General features: G+C 40.3%; 1 pseudogene; it reads right to left on the bottom strand.

The window, feature by feature from the left end:
- Positions 1-12,356: 12,356 nt before the first annotated feature.
- On the bottom strand, positions 12,357-12,626 carry LOC146895838 (small ubiquitin-related modifier 2 pseudogene; annotated as a pseudogene).
- Positions 12,627-13,503: the final 877 nt, after the last annotated feature.

The raw sequence follows: 13,503 nt of genomic DNA on the forward strand, positions 1-13,503 counted from the left end.
AAGCTTCTACTTCAATACATTTCGATAGGACTTACTTCATCTTAGTGCAGCTTGGACTTGTAAGAAAGGAATAATTCTTGCAGATGGGTTAAGATAGTACATTCATAGAGTTCCCAAAGACATCTGCTTAAATCACGCAAGGGTGAGATCACGAGGAAGAAAGGCAATGCCAATACAGAAGACTGTAAATTCCAAAAGATATCCCATGTTACTCTTTCCAATACAGCTATATATTGTTTTAAAACATTAGACATCTATCACTTAATATTTACCTGGCTTATAAACTGAATTTGACATACTTTTCTTCCTCTTGGAAAAGTTTTGGCATAAAAATACTAAAATTTGAGTCACTATTCCACCCAAGTGTTTATATATTCAATTAAGGAGGCTGAATTTTCCCGTGACAAAAATAATTCAGCAGATAGAAATGTCATAAAGAGTTGATTTATCCCACAAAGGGGGAAGCATGTGCCATTTTCCAGTGTACAGATGTGGCATTACTTAGCATCAGAACCTTGTAAAATGTGAGCATATAAAACATAGAATATCCTAGGCATGTTTAGTAGAAAGTATAAACACTGAGACAGGGTGGTTAGCATATAAAGACCTCAACTGAGTTCCCTTGAACTTATTACCTTACCAATCTAAACACAGGTCTAGACCCCGCTAAGGGATGGGTGGTTTATTTTTATAAAGCAGCGTAGAGATGTTATAGACAGCTCAAGTACCTAAAACCCCAGTTAACCTCACAAATCTCAGATAAAGGGAAGCCACTCAGCAGCCAGGTAACAGTCTGATGGCGATTCGGAATCACAAATTGATCAATACATGGTAATGCGTGCAGCCTTCTGCTTTGTTGGGGAAAAAAAATGCTTTTCATTAAGAAGGACAGTGTGTAAAGTTTGTCTGTACATTATGTAAGAAGCAGAAATACCCAGGCCAACTTCGCTTTTAAAAGTAAATCAAGAACAGAAAGATTAGCAAATGGACCCTGTCAGAGTGGAAGCCTGGTTAAGTATCAAAAGGAAGTTTGAGAATCCTATTATTATTTGAAAGTATTAACAGAGCTAGATCTCCATGCCTCGAGGAACGGGTTCTGGCTGGAGCAGTGTGAAATATGAATGGACTGAGGGAGAGTAAGCGAAACTTGCTTGCTTTCACAGCGGGAAATAGAGCCGGAACAATGACATGTTTGGAGAGTGAATGAACAAAATGGGCTAGACAGCGGGTGCCCACGCCTGGCAGACACTGCGTTTGTAACCGGAGCAGCTTCTTTAACATTCCTACAACACATCACAATTCATGCAACAAGTGAACAAATTCACACTGAGCCTCTACCGTATGATAATTCCTAAGGAACAGTCGTTGATAGGACAGGGTCTCTTCCTTCTGAAGTTTACATTGTATCAGGAGAAGCAGGCAGGCAAAGTTCAGTCCAGTACAATACGATACGGAGAGAGAAATTGGTGTGCTAAGGAAGCTTGTAGAAAGAAGACTTGGTCTACACAATTATGCTGGAAGAACTTAAGTCTTGGGGGTGTGAGGAGGATATCCAAATGTTCTAGAGTTCAAGGAGCAGGTGTGAGAATAATGGGGCAGGAGAGACAAGCGAGAGGCGAGCAAGGCTCAGCTAACAGTCGTGTACCTCATACTATGGAGTCTAAAATGTTATCTCAAGAACAGCAGAGAGAAGAAGAAACATGACTAAGTTTTCTTGTCAGAAATGTGAGTGCAGAGAACAGATAATGGGGCAAGCTGGACACAGAGACCGTGCAATAATGTACAAGATGGAGGTTGACCACTTTGGCTGAGAAGAAGTGGTGGAGATGTAAGGAAGTGAATGGCTTTTATCAGCAGCCAGGACACAGAAGCACCGGGACTGATGATTAACATTGAGAGTTTTGATGAAGAGTGTGTACTGGGAAATTCTGTTTGGTGCGGATTTGGAATAGAGAGGACGGAGTGTCCTCATCATCATAGAGACCCTGTGGTAGCTTGTTTGGGCATTTGTGGGACAGTCTAGAGAAATGAATGAAAGGAGAGAGGGGGAGGGATCGCGGGGAGTATAAAGGCAGGAGAATATGACATGCCCTCTGGAAGTTCCTTCAAGAGTTGGTACATAGTGGAATCTAATTAGATCATAGGAGATTCCGTGAAGTGATTAACTCTCTAAAATCAATACGTCAAGGCTACTAGCAGTGAGGGACTTTTGGTGAATGTGTTGTTATCAAAAAGTAAAGAAGTGGGGATGTACCTCAGTGGGGGAGCACTTGTTTAGTATATGCAAGATCGTGGGTTCAAGCCCTAGCATTGGGAAAACACAAAAATATTTTTTAATTGAGATTGACTCCTTCCTGGCATCTTATATCCTGCCTTATCATGTGATGTTTTCTGAATATGGTTGATTCTATTTTTGCTTCTCCATCTTGCTATACCACAGCCAGGGACCTCGTGCTAGATCATTATTGTCATGCTGTCTGTACCTTCCAAGAAAACCTCTTTACTTTTGAAGTAATCAAGCCTCAAGCATTTTGTTTTAGAAAAGCAAACGAACTAAGATAGAAAGCTAAAGTAATAGTAATAAAAGAATCCTACCAGAGAAGCATGAAAATACATGGCAAGAGAGGAGAAAAGGGGAAGAAAGGCAAAAGGTCAGTATGATATCACACTACAGTGACAGGAAAAAGTTACTCAGAGATGAGGAGCAATAGGTGCTTTAGCAAATAAAACCAAAAAATAGAGATGAAGAAGACCAGAAGATCGCGGAAGCCAAAGGAGGGGAGTCTCATGAGAACAAGGATGTGTTCAACAGCACTGAATACTGCAGGGGAAATATAAAATGGAGACTGTAAAATACCCATTAAATTTAATAACATTTACACAAATAATAGCTGGCCTTGGTTGCACAGCAATGGGCTCCCTCCTCCATGGGGAGGAAGGAAGCTATCGTCAGTGTTTCTCTGAGACCTGCTGGCTCTCTAAAGCCACCCGTCCTCCTCAGACCCTCCAGCTGGACGCTGCCCCACTTTTCGACTGCAGTTTGCATTTGTGCTGCTCTAAACATGTCCTGCTGCCCTTCCTTTTATAACTTTGCGGCAGAATTACCTCCCCCAGCCTTGCTATCAATGAGAAAGACTTAACCATTATTAGCAGCTCATTAATTACAGTGCCCTTGAAAGAGATGTCGTGGATGCCAATCCTCACCTCCTTAAACACACACACACACACACACACACACACACACACACACACACACACCAGACACAGTGAGCCTATCCTATTCCCCCCACCTCCATCACCCACCTCCTTTCTTCAGTGACATTTCCTCTTGTGTTGTAGCTAACTCTCCGTGCTTGTCTTCCATTTACCTTTAAGCTTCTCAGAAGCACAGGCAGCCGCTTGTGCTTGGATCTTGCCTGCCTGTCCACCCTGTACAGTGGATACTTCATAAATATTTACCAAATTTAAGTGGTTTGATTGAATGCATTAAAAGCTTACCCGTCTTCCTTCAGCCTCAGTTCTCGGTAGATGCTGAAAAGTCTTTCAAACTTTTACTTTTGAAGATGAATTCTTAACACTGTAGGCAAAGGCCTAACTCATTCTGTAGTTATCATCATTTGGGTTATATTTATTCTTTAAGTTGACATTTAGTGAGTCACTGTATAAAAAGACATTTTTGACAGGTTAACAATATTTTCATTTAATTCATATTAACAAAACAATATTATTTTGAATCTGAATTGTAGGAATAAATGAACTGTTCCAAAACAAATGTATCTGAGGCTGAAAAGTATTTTATAAGATTCAACATCCTTCCTTCACAAGAGCAATCTACAATTCATAATAGAAAGAAAGACCACTAAAAGTAAGGCGATCTGTGCAAAGTCCCTACTTAACACACTCAACAGTAAAAGATTCTCAGTATTCTCTCTAAGATCATGAACAAGAAAGAAACATTGTCATTACCTATTTTTTGCAATAAAAACAAATAGCTAATGTGGGGTAATAGAGAGAGGAAAGCAATGTGGTTTTGGCTCCTACTCAGACTTAATGAGGGCCTGTGAGAGATGTCACTGCAATGGTGGCCTCTGTGCAGGAAGCAGCACAGGTGGTGAAACTGGAAACCACAGGGCGGTCTCAACAGCAATGCCACTCCAGGAGAACAACATTGATCCTTTCTGATGTCAGTGTCCTCACAACTTAATCACCTTCCACTAGACCCACCTCTTAGAGGGCCTGATGCCTCAGCATCACACTGAAGACCAGGCTTCTAGCTAAAGAAACTTACAGCTATATACTCAAATGGTATCTAAGACATAAAAGATGCCTGCTCTTACTGGGGCTATCTAGCAAAATATTAAAAGTCCTAACTGAAGCACATATGCACAAATAAATAATAAATATTTAAAAATTGTGAAGTTACAAAGCATGAAAATTAGATTATCTGTTTTCAGAGGGCATAATTTCTTAGGTACAAACACTACACTGTTTTACACACACACACACACACACACACACACACACTGTATTACTCGGACTTTTCACTATGAACAAATTCCTAAGAGAAGCAGTTTGAGGGAAATAACTATTTGTTTTGACTTTACAGTTTGAGAGGGTTTGGTGCAGCATGACATACACAGTGTGGCAGAGCAGAGAAGTTCATACCATGGCGGTTAGCAAGCAAAGGAAGTGAAAAGTCGAAGCAGTTGACACAACAGGTGACCCCGAAGGACACATCCCAAGTGGCCTCCTTCCTCTAACTAAGTCCATTCTCCTACCTTTCACCACACCTCAATGCCATCGTACCAAGCATCCAACAAGAGATTCACCCCTTCATCAGTTCAGAATCCTAATGATCTACTCATCAGTAAATACGCCATCAGACCTCCCTGAGGCTTTATCAGCCTCCTAGGTATTTCTCGGTCAAATCCAGTTTATAGTTAAGATACACTCAAAGATATGATAACTGATAATAATTTCAGCAAAGTTCCAGGACACAAAATCAACACACACACACAAAAATGTGTTTCTATATGCTAGCAATTAACATCTTTAAAATGAAATTCAGAAAATAATTTCATTTACAATATCATCAAGATCGTCATAATCCTAACTAAAGATATAAAATATTTGCATGTTAAAAACTACATAAAATATAACTGAACAAAATTAAAGAATATATACTTTATTGTATATTTAATATATAATTTTATTAAAGGTGTCAATCAATACTATCAAAACATTCTACACATTTAACAAAAATTCCTATCGCAATACTAGGATACTTTTACAGAGAAAGAAGAAAGCCCACCCTAAAATGTATATGATGCTTTGGTTTGAATATGAACTTTCTCCCACAGGAGAAATACTTTGAATATTCAAAAATATTTTGAATTTTCAGTCTTCAGCTTGTAATATCTGTGGATCTTTCAGGAGATGTGTTCTGATGGCAAAATCAGATCTATTACGGTCATATCTATTTTACTAATCCCAGCAGAGCTCTCCCTGCTTTCTAGGCTGCATCTGACAGAGAGGCACCTCTTGCCATGCCTCCTCCAAGTAGATCTAAAATTCTTCTGGATGTGGAAGCCAAATAAGTTATTCCTCTCTTCTTAAGATGGTTTGTCTGATATTTGGAACACAGTGACAAGAATGTAGTCTGTGTTACGGAATCTAACAGGACCTAAAATAGCAGTAACAATTCTGAAAAAGAACATGAAAGTCAGAACACTACTGATGCTTCAAAACATATCAAAAAGTTGACTGAAACCACACAGTGCGGACAGGAAAACAAAGACACAGATAAACATAATAGAAAGAGATTCCAGGAAGAAATCATGGCAAATGTGGCCAAATGATCTTTGACAAATTGTTAAGGTCATTTAATCAGGGAAGGACATGCTCTTGGATAAGTATTCCTGGGAAAACATGGTATCCACCCAGCAAGCCTTCTTGCACATTGAGTAAACTCAGAGACTACAAGTCCTGCTTCTCCACAGATCGCCTGGAGCTAAGGGAGGTAGGAATGAAAGAAAGAGACATTGCTTGGTGAGGATCAACAATTTGGGTGTTTACAGGGGAAGTGGGGGTGTCAGTGAAAGCTGTGTATCCTTTCTGTAAAAGTTCCAGCTCAGGGAGCCATGGTTTATGATGGAGGCATCGTTGGAAATCAACTTGGAAGACAGAATGAAACACCACGCCTCTGCTGTGATGGTAGCCAGGGGAAGGTCCCAAGAGACTTTATTACTCATCCATTAAAAGGACGCTTCCCCAAAGTCAACAAAGGGAAGGATGAAATGATGGTTATAAAATAACAAAGTCCCTGACACAATTCTCCATACAAGCAAAGACAAAGGAATTACCACCCCGACTGGGCAGTGACAGGGGAAAAGACAAGGGAAGGAACAAGAAAGATATGCAATGTGATTTATTATTTTTCAGTTAATGGGAGGTTTGCCCCTGGCAACAATCAACATAACATACACTTACACACACACACACACACCTCCACATCAGAATCACCAGAAACTCTTAGTTAATTTTCCCCTGCCTTTGGTTCTCTGGGAGACTAGTTCAACACTCTTTTCTTGGATTAAAAACCTGGCTCTTAAGACCTCAAAGGCTGGAGCACAGAGTTCCCCTTCACAGAAGGGACAGGGTCAAGCAGACTTCATTAGTGTCTGTTCTTCTTCTGTCACAGCTCCCCACTGCCTGTCATGTCACATGATGCTGTCTTCTTTGGGTAATCTAAATGCAAATTATCAGCAAACACAAATATCGTATAACTAAGTTCACTTAGCTATAGTCATTCTGATGTGGTCCAGCCCTGGAGGACAATACTGCTTGACATCTGTTACAGAACTTTATGAAGAAGCAAGGTTGACATTTGCTAATTTAGTAAGACACACTGCAGAAAATCTCACACAGAGGAATTGCCCTGTGTCTTAGTTTATTACTAAAGGACAGATAAATTAACATCTACAAATATGGTAAAAGAAAGCACAAAGCACCATTATGTACACAGTCCCATCAGAAAGCCAAAACAAACTTTAAAAACTATCAACTGATAAACCTGAGAAAGATGACCTTATGAGCCAAATATACCAAGAAACTGCTAAAAATAAGCACTATAGAAACATTATAAAAATATCTATAAGACAAAAATTAAAAACTTCTGCCTAATAGTAATATATATTACTTGTATGTATGTATATATATATATATATTTCTTGTATTAATAAATATGAAAGACCCTTATTTTAAAATAAATTATTTCTCAGAACTTTGGTGGCATGTGGCTTTAATCCCAGCTCTTGGGTGGCAGAAGCAGGTGGATCTCTGAGCTGGAGGCCAGCCTGATCTACAGAATGAGTTCTTCAACAACCAGAGATTCACAGAGAAACCCTGTCTTGAAAAACTACCAAATATAAAAAAGAGAAAAAAATATTTCCATCATATGGAGATGTAGAGAAGTAAGATCAGAGTTTCAGGGTTAGCTTCAGCCACATAGCAAATTGGAGGCCAACCTGACAAATATGAGACCCCATTTTGAAAAGAAATTACTGAAATAAAATTAAATTCATTAAATGGAACAATGACTCATATTACTAACTTAGAAATATTATTTTGAAGGTGTTTATCTTTTTAGGATTATTTTTCAAAATCATTTCATGCCAAGCCTCCAAATCCAATAGCAGCAGGTACTTGGGGAGAAGGAAGCCAGGCCTCCACTTGGAGCTCTCACTATTAAACCGGTACCCACTAGAGAAGATGAACAAAGACCCACCAGGACAAATCAAATGAGCCAGGGTCATTGAATCACTAAGTTGCAGCAGGGCTTGGTGACCCAGAACCAAGCTTCAATGTTTTCATACGTTGTGACCTATATGTCTAAAAGTATATTAATTTTTCCAGAAATATACAATAATGCAATACTTATCAAATATTCTAGGGAATAAAGACCAATATTTTTTAATTGTTAATGGTATTTATATGCAAATAATGGGTAAACTGGGACTATCTTATGATAAGAGATTAGATCAATGAACTTTTCCATCTCTATACAATGAAATATATTACACTGTGAAGCCCTGAAAACATTTGATTAAAAGCATCAAACAGTATATATCCTATATCGATAAACTTTTATCACACAATATCAATTTTGTAAAAGTAGTTTTCAATCCACACAAATATATTCACACACATACACAAATTAAAATTAATCAAAATATATGCGCTAAACGATAAGTCTAAAAAATCCTGCTGTATTTATTTTCATTGAATATGGATTACCAATTAATACAAAGGAATCACAACTTGAGTATGTGACAACACTCGCCCCCTACTTCCCTCCCTAAAGCTGTACAATTATTAGACATGAGAGGCATGGAGACAGGGAAGAGGTAAAGCTGAACTCAGCCCAACAGGTGCTGTTCTCAGGAAGTATTAAAAGATGGTTCACCGTGGGTTGGGAATGCAGGAGATCCCAGAAGGTGTGGGAGAGGTGAGCTCAGTTTGAGGAGCAACAAGTGCAGGCTCGCAAGTTAGATGTGGAGCTGAAAGATAAGAGAGCATTTTAAAAAACGTAGGTTCATTATTCTGAAGAGGAGGTTCGGTTTCTCAGTAAAGATGCACCCTTGTTCTTGGCTGGTGTTTAATCTGGAATGAGAACTGGGAAACCTGCCTTTCACCAACTGGTCATGTGCTTTAGGTCCCTGCAACAGACTCTCTGAGTTGGGAGTTCTTGGTTCCAGATGAGCATAAAAGTTGCCCTAAGCGATCTGTTTATGAGTGCAAAAATCCCCCAACACCCACATAAAAAGTCCAGCATGGTTGTGCGTGCCTATAATCCCACTGCTGTAGGCAAAAAGAGAAGCAGACCCCAAGAGCTCATGGGCAAATCAGGCCAACAAAAACCCATGGGTGAAAACATTCACACACTCCTGTAAAACACAAACACACACACACACACACACACACACACACACACACGAACAAGGACACACAAATAATAAAAAAAATAAAATGAATCTTCAAAGGAAGTAGTTTAGAAAAAAAGTCCAACCATTGGGAAATCTGGCATTGCGAATTGTGAATCACAAACTTAAGAAGCCAGAGATGTGATGAATGATGTTCTTAACATTTAAGGAGGCAATGACTGCAAACTGCCTTGTGCTGAATTTAGTCATCAAAATATATCCTCAGATCACCTACACTACACACACGCACATGCACACATGCTCACATACACTCGTACACATGCATGTACGCGTATACACACATACACATTTAAAACTTTAAGTGTGTAAAGACTTTTAGAGAAAGCATTATGAATTATACATGTGTCTGCCAAGTAGCCAGGTTTCAATATAAATTGTGTTTTCTGGTGTCTTTTTGACATTCTGCCTTCCTGAACTTGGTGTTTTCCATTTAAAAAAAGAAGAAGTAAAAAGAAAAAAAAATACAGCTCATTTGAAAAAGTTGCATTTAACTCTGTACTTTGAAATATTTATGGACATTTACAAAGAATCCACATTTTTCCTACATTTTTCCATGGCTTCTTAGATGTCTAATACATCACGTTAGATCTTACATGCTGTCCTTTCACAATAAAATGTTCAAATGAGAAGGCGATAACCCAAACAACCTGACAGCCAATCAGCAGGCACTCAGAAAAAGAAGAAAAAAAAAAACAGGAGGTAGAAATAATCCATAAAATTGGCACATGTTTAATATGAAGGTGATTTTTTTCCAAAAATTATTTTCTCAAGACTGAATTTGTTCAGAATTCACAGGGTTAATAGACAGCTTTTGAAAAGCAGCCAGTGGATGTCACTGACCCCACCCCTTCTGACTTTCACCTTCACTCCCGTGGCAAGTCGGACATGAACACATTGTTCTACACAGCACTCAGAGAAACACTATAGACGCCGGCGATGGCTCTGTGCTGCGTGTGAGGCTGAGAAGCACAATATGGCCCTGGGAATCCTTCCTGTCATTTGCGCATATGAAGCTTGTTGAGACATCCCTAACTGCAGCTGCTTTTCATAGAGCCTGCCATTGTTTACATCTCTGCCTCCAAAATACAAAATGGGCCGTTGCTAGGAATGAACCACTTCATTTCCTGACCGCTGCAAGCCAGCCCAATGTCTCCGTTGTTCCTTCCCAGATGTTCCCCCAGCACAGCCATGTTGCCTGACACTGTTCTGCCTCGGTCTTGGATAACAAAATGAACTATCTTGAATTATTAGTATCGCTTTGGTTGAGACTGTATACACTACAGTGATACAATAATAACACTGAGAAACATGTCTGGGGCCTCTTAACATACTGAATATCTGAAAGAGGCTGACCATAGAACACAGAGATGAGTAAGGTTCAGTTCCCGCCATCAAGACGTTTCTAAAGCGCACAGACTTCCAAGAGAAGGCATAACCATGGATGACAAGCACCTGGATAGGCAAAGGAGCTTCCTTTGTCTGGGACAAAGGCTCAGCAGATAAGAGCACCAGCTGCTCTTCCAAAGGATCTGAGATCAGCTCCCAGTATCCACACCAGGCAGCTCCTGTAACCACCTCTAAATACAGCTCCAAGGGATCCATCACTCCCTCCTGGCTCTGGAGGCACCTGCATACATGCGACATACACATACCCACATGAATTTTAAAATATGTTATTTTAAAATGTGGCTGTCTTTACATATAAATGCCTATATGTGTGCGTAGACTTGTCAGTCTTAAATGCATCTTTGTTGATTACAATAGAAGAGAGACCGTTTCAGATTAAAGGGGAGGAATCATTCCCAGACAACAGTGCTTTGGGGAAAATGATGATAAGAATACTTTTATTGTGGATCTATGGCAAATATCAAAGTTACATATTTATGTGATAGATACTTTAGGGGGAGACAAACATGAAGGCTTAAAGCAAAAAAGAAAAAATATCATGGTGTTAAAAAAAAAAGTGGAAAGAACTGGGTGTAAAGATTATATAAAACCTGAACTGATTTATAAACCTGATTTATAAACCTGGTCTCCAATCTAGCAGAGAGCTTCGTGGTTATTGGATCTCCAGAAGACTTCACTTTTACACCAGGAAGGCAAGAGCTGGGCTGGCCAGATGGCTTGGTGGACAAGGTGCTTGATGCGCAGGTGTGAGGACCTGGATTCGGACTCCCAGAACCCATGTGAAAACTGAAGGCTCATATCTGGGGTCAGAGACGGGTGGGCCCAGCCACTCACCAGCCAGCCAGTCTAGACAAAGCAGACAGCTTCAGGCTCAGTCAGGGAACCTATCTCACACATTAGATAAAGAAGTGATCAAGAAGAGATTTCCCAACATCAACTTCTGGCCTCTGCCTTTGCCTTTATGCACACACATACACACACAGACACATACACACACAAAAACGCATGCACACACACACATACACACGCACACGCACATACACACGCGCACACACACATACACATGCACACACACGTGCACGCACACATACACATGCACACGCACATACACACGCGCACACACACATACACACGCACACACACATACACATGCACACACACATGCACGCACACATACACATGCACACACACGTGCACGCACACATACACATGCACACGCACATACACACGCGCACACACACATACACATGCACACACGCACACACACATACACACGCACACACACACATGCACGCGCACACACACACACAACCACGGACATTATTTTCTTAAATGAGGTTAGAATTTTTTCTTTTCATTTTAAACAAAAAGTTTATTTAAACAATAAGACTCAGCCTGGCAGGAAAGCTACATAGGATTGGGTTCTTATCTCCACTTAAAGGCAAATTGCTCTATATACAACAGCTGTGTACAAATTGTTATAAAAATCATCCTTGGTTTTAGCTTGACAAATGAAAAACACTGAAATTCTCCAATCAAGCAAAGTATGCAAGGAGCTTTAGGTTGTTGGATTATTTTGTTAAAACAGTGAGAGAAAAGTAACTCGCTGGAATATAGAGATAAGAGCCGAGTGAGCGCGCCATTAATGGAAAGGGGAATTTTCACAGAACCAAGGCTTCCCCACACCATCTCCATCTGATGTCAAATAAGACGGAACACTGGCCATTTGTTTCGTTTTGTTTTTCAGAGAAAGTAGAAAAGCTCACCATGCCTGTGCACATTCACCCCTGACTTTCCGCCCAGTAGAAGAATGGGGAAGGGAAAATGAAAAAAATAGAGAAATCTAACCGGTAATAGTCGGGCTGTGACGAAACCACACTGCAGCTGAACTAAGAATGCATTCTTGGTCTGTAACAAAATGCAGCGGTAGAGTCGCAGACTCCCTGTCTAGGGGACACTTCCTGTCTGTCACAGGAACACATCTGTCATATCTGCATCCTCTGCTTCCGGCTGTGCAGGTGTGTCTGTCTCACTGATTGGTCGCCCTTCAGACTGGAATCTGATCTGCTTCACAGACAAGCCCTGTGCTTCACAACAGGCTTTCGTTGGTTCACTAATTGTCTGCCTCTTGACCTTTAAAAACACCACAGAACCATCTGCCGCCACCTACCCATGTATGTGACCATTATTCTCAGTCTTGGGTTTCTTGTCTCCCATGGCAAGTGCTGGATTCCCCTCAGCTGCCATCTCACAAAAGAGGCATCAGGTCTGCCTTGAAAAAGCCCACAAGCAATCCCAGGGGCACAGAGGGAGGTAGGCGTGATCGACCAGGTAGGCAAAAGGCGCCAAGCGCCGAGTACTTCTTGAAACCTGGGCTCCACAATGCTTGAATATTAGGAGGAGAAATAGTCATGGCTCCTACCCAAAGGGACAAGCATGTAATGCTGACATCCGACAGACCCAGAGAGGGAAAGCTGGCATCGTATGCAGAATTGTCCTATGATAAAGTCTTTGCAGCTTCCATGGTTCCCCAGGTACAGAGGGCGAACCTGTTTCTTATTAACTGAGACTAGAAACCAATTCTTTACGGCTTAAATATACATAATTATCTAAATTGGATGTCAGCATAATTAATTTTCTAGATATATAAAACTTTGCCTAGTGTTTGGGCTGCTGCTAAAATACACTTTTATCACTGCATATGGCTTGGTCACACTCAAAGTAGAAAAAACTCTTAACAACATACACATCATGTCAATCAAAACTTACACATCATAAGAAGTCACGCTCAACCAGGGCACAAGGCACCTAAAGTGCTACATTTTGAAATGCATCTTGTCCTAGCATTAATTACTTTTAGTTTTCCTTTCTTATGATGTCAAGGGTTTGTTAAGTTTTTAGAACCAGGCATGGAGACAGAAAAACTATGTATTTTATTTCAGAGAATAAAGACCATAGTCCTTTTTATGAAAAAGAGGACACTCCCTCAGCCTCTGGCGTGAAAACCACCATTGTTCAAGTTTAGCATATGCAGAGCGTCCTGGATTCTCTCTAATTGTGCATACACTGTGATGGCGGTGGGCACAGGGGCAAC

This window comes from Myodes glareolus, chromosome 1 (genome assembly GCF_982192425.1).
Source record: "Myodes glareolus chromosome 1, mMyoGla1.1, whole genome shotgun sequence".
Lineage (NCBI taxonomy): Eukaryota > Metazoa > Chordata > Mammalia > Rodentia > Cricetidae > Myodes > Myodes glareolus.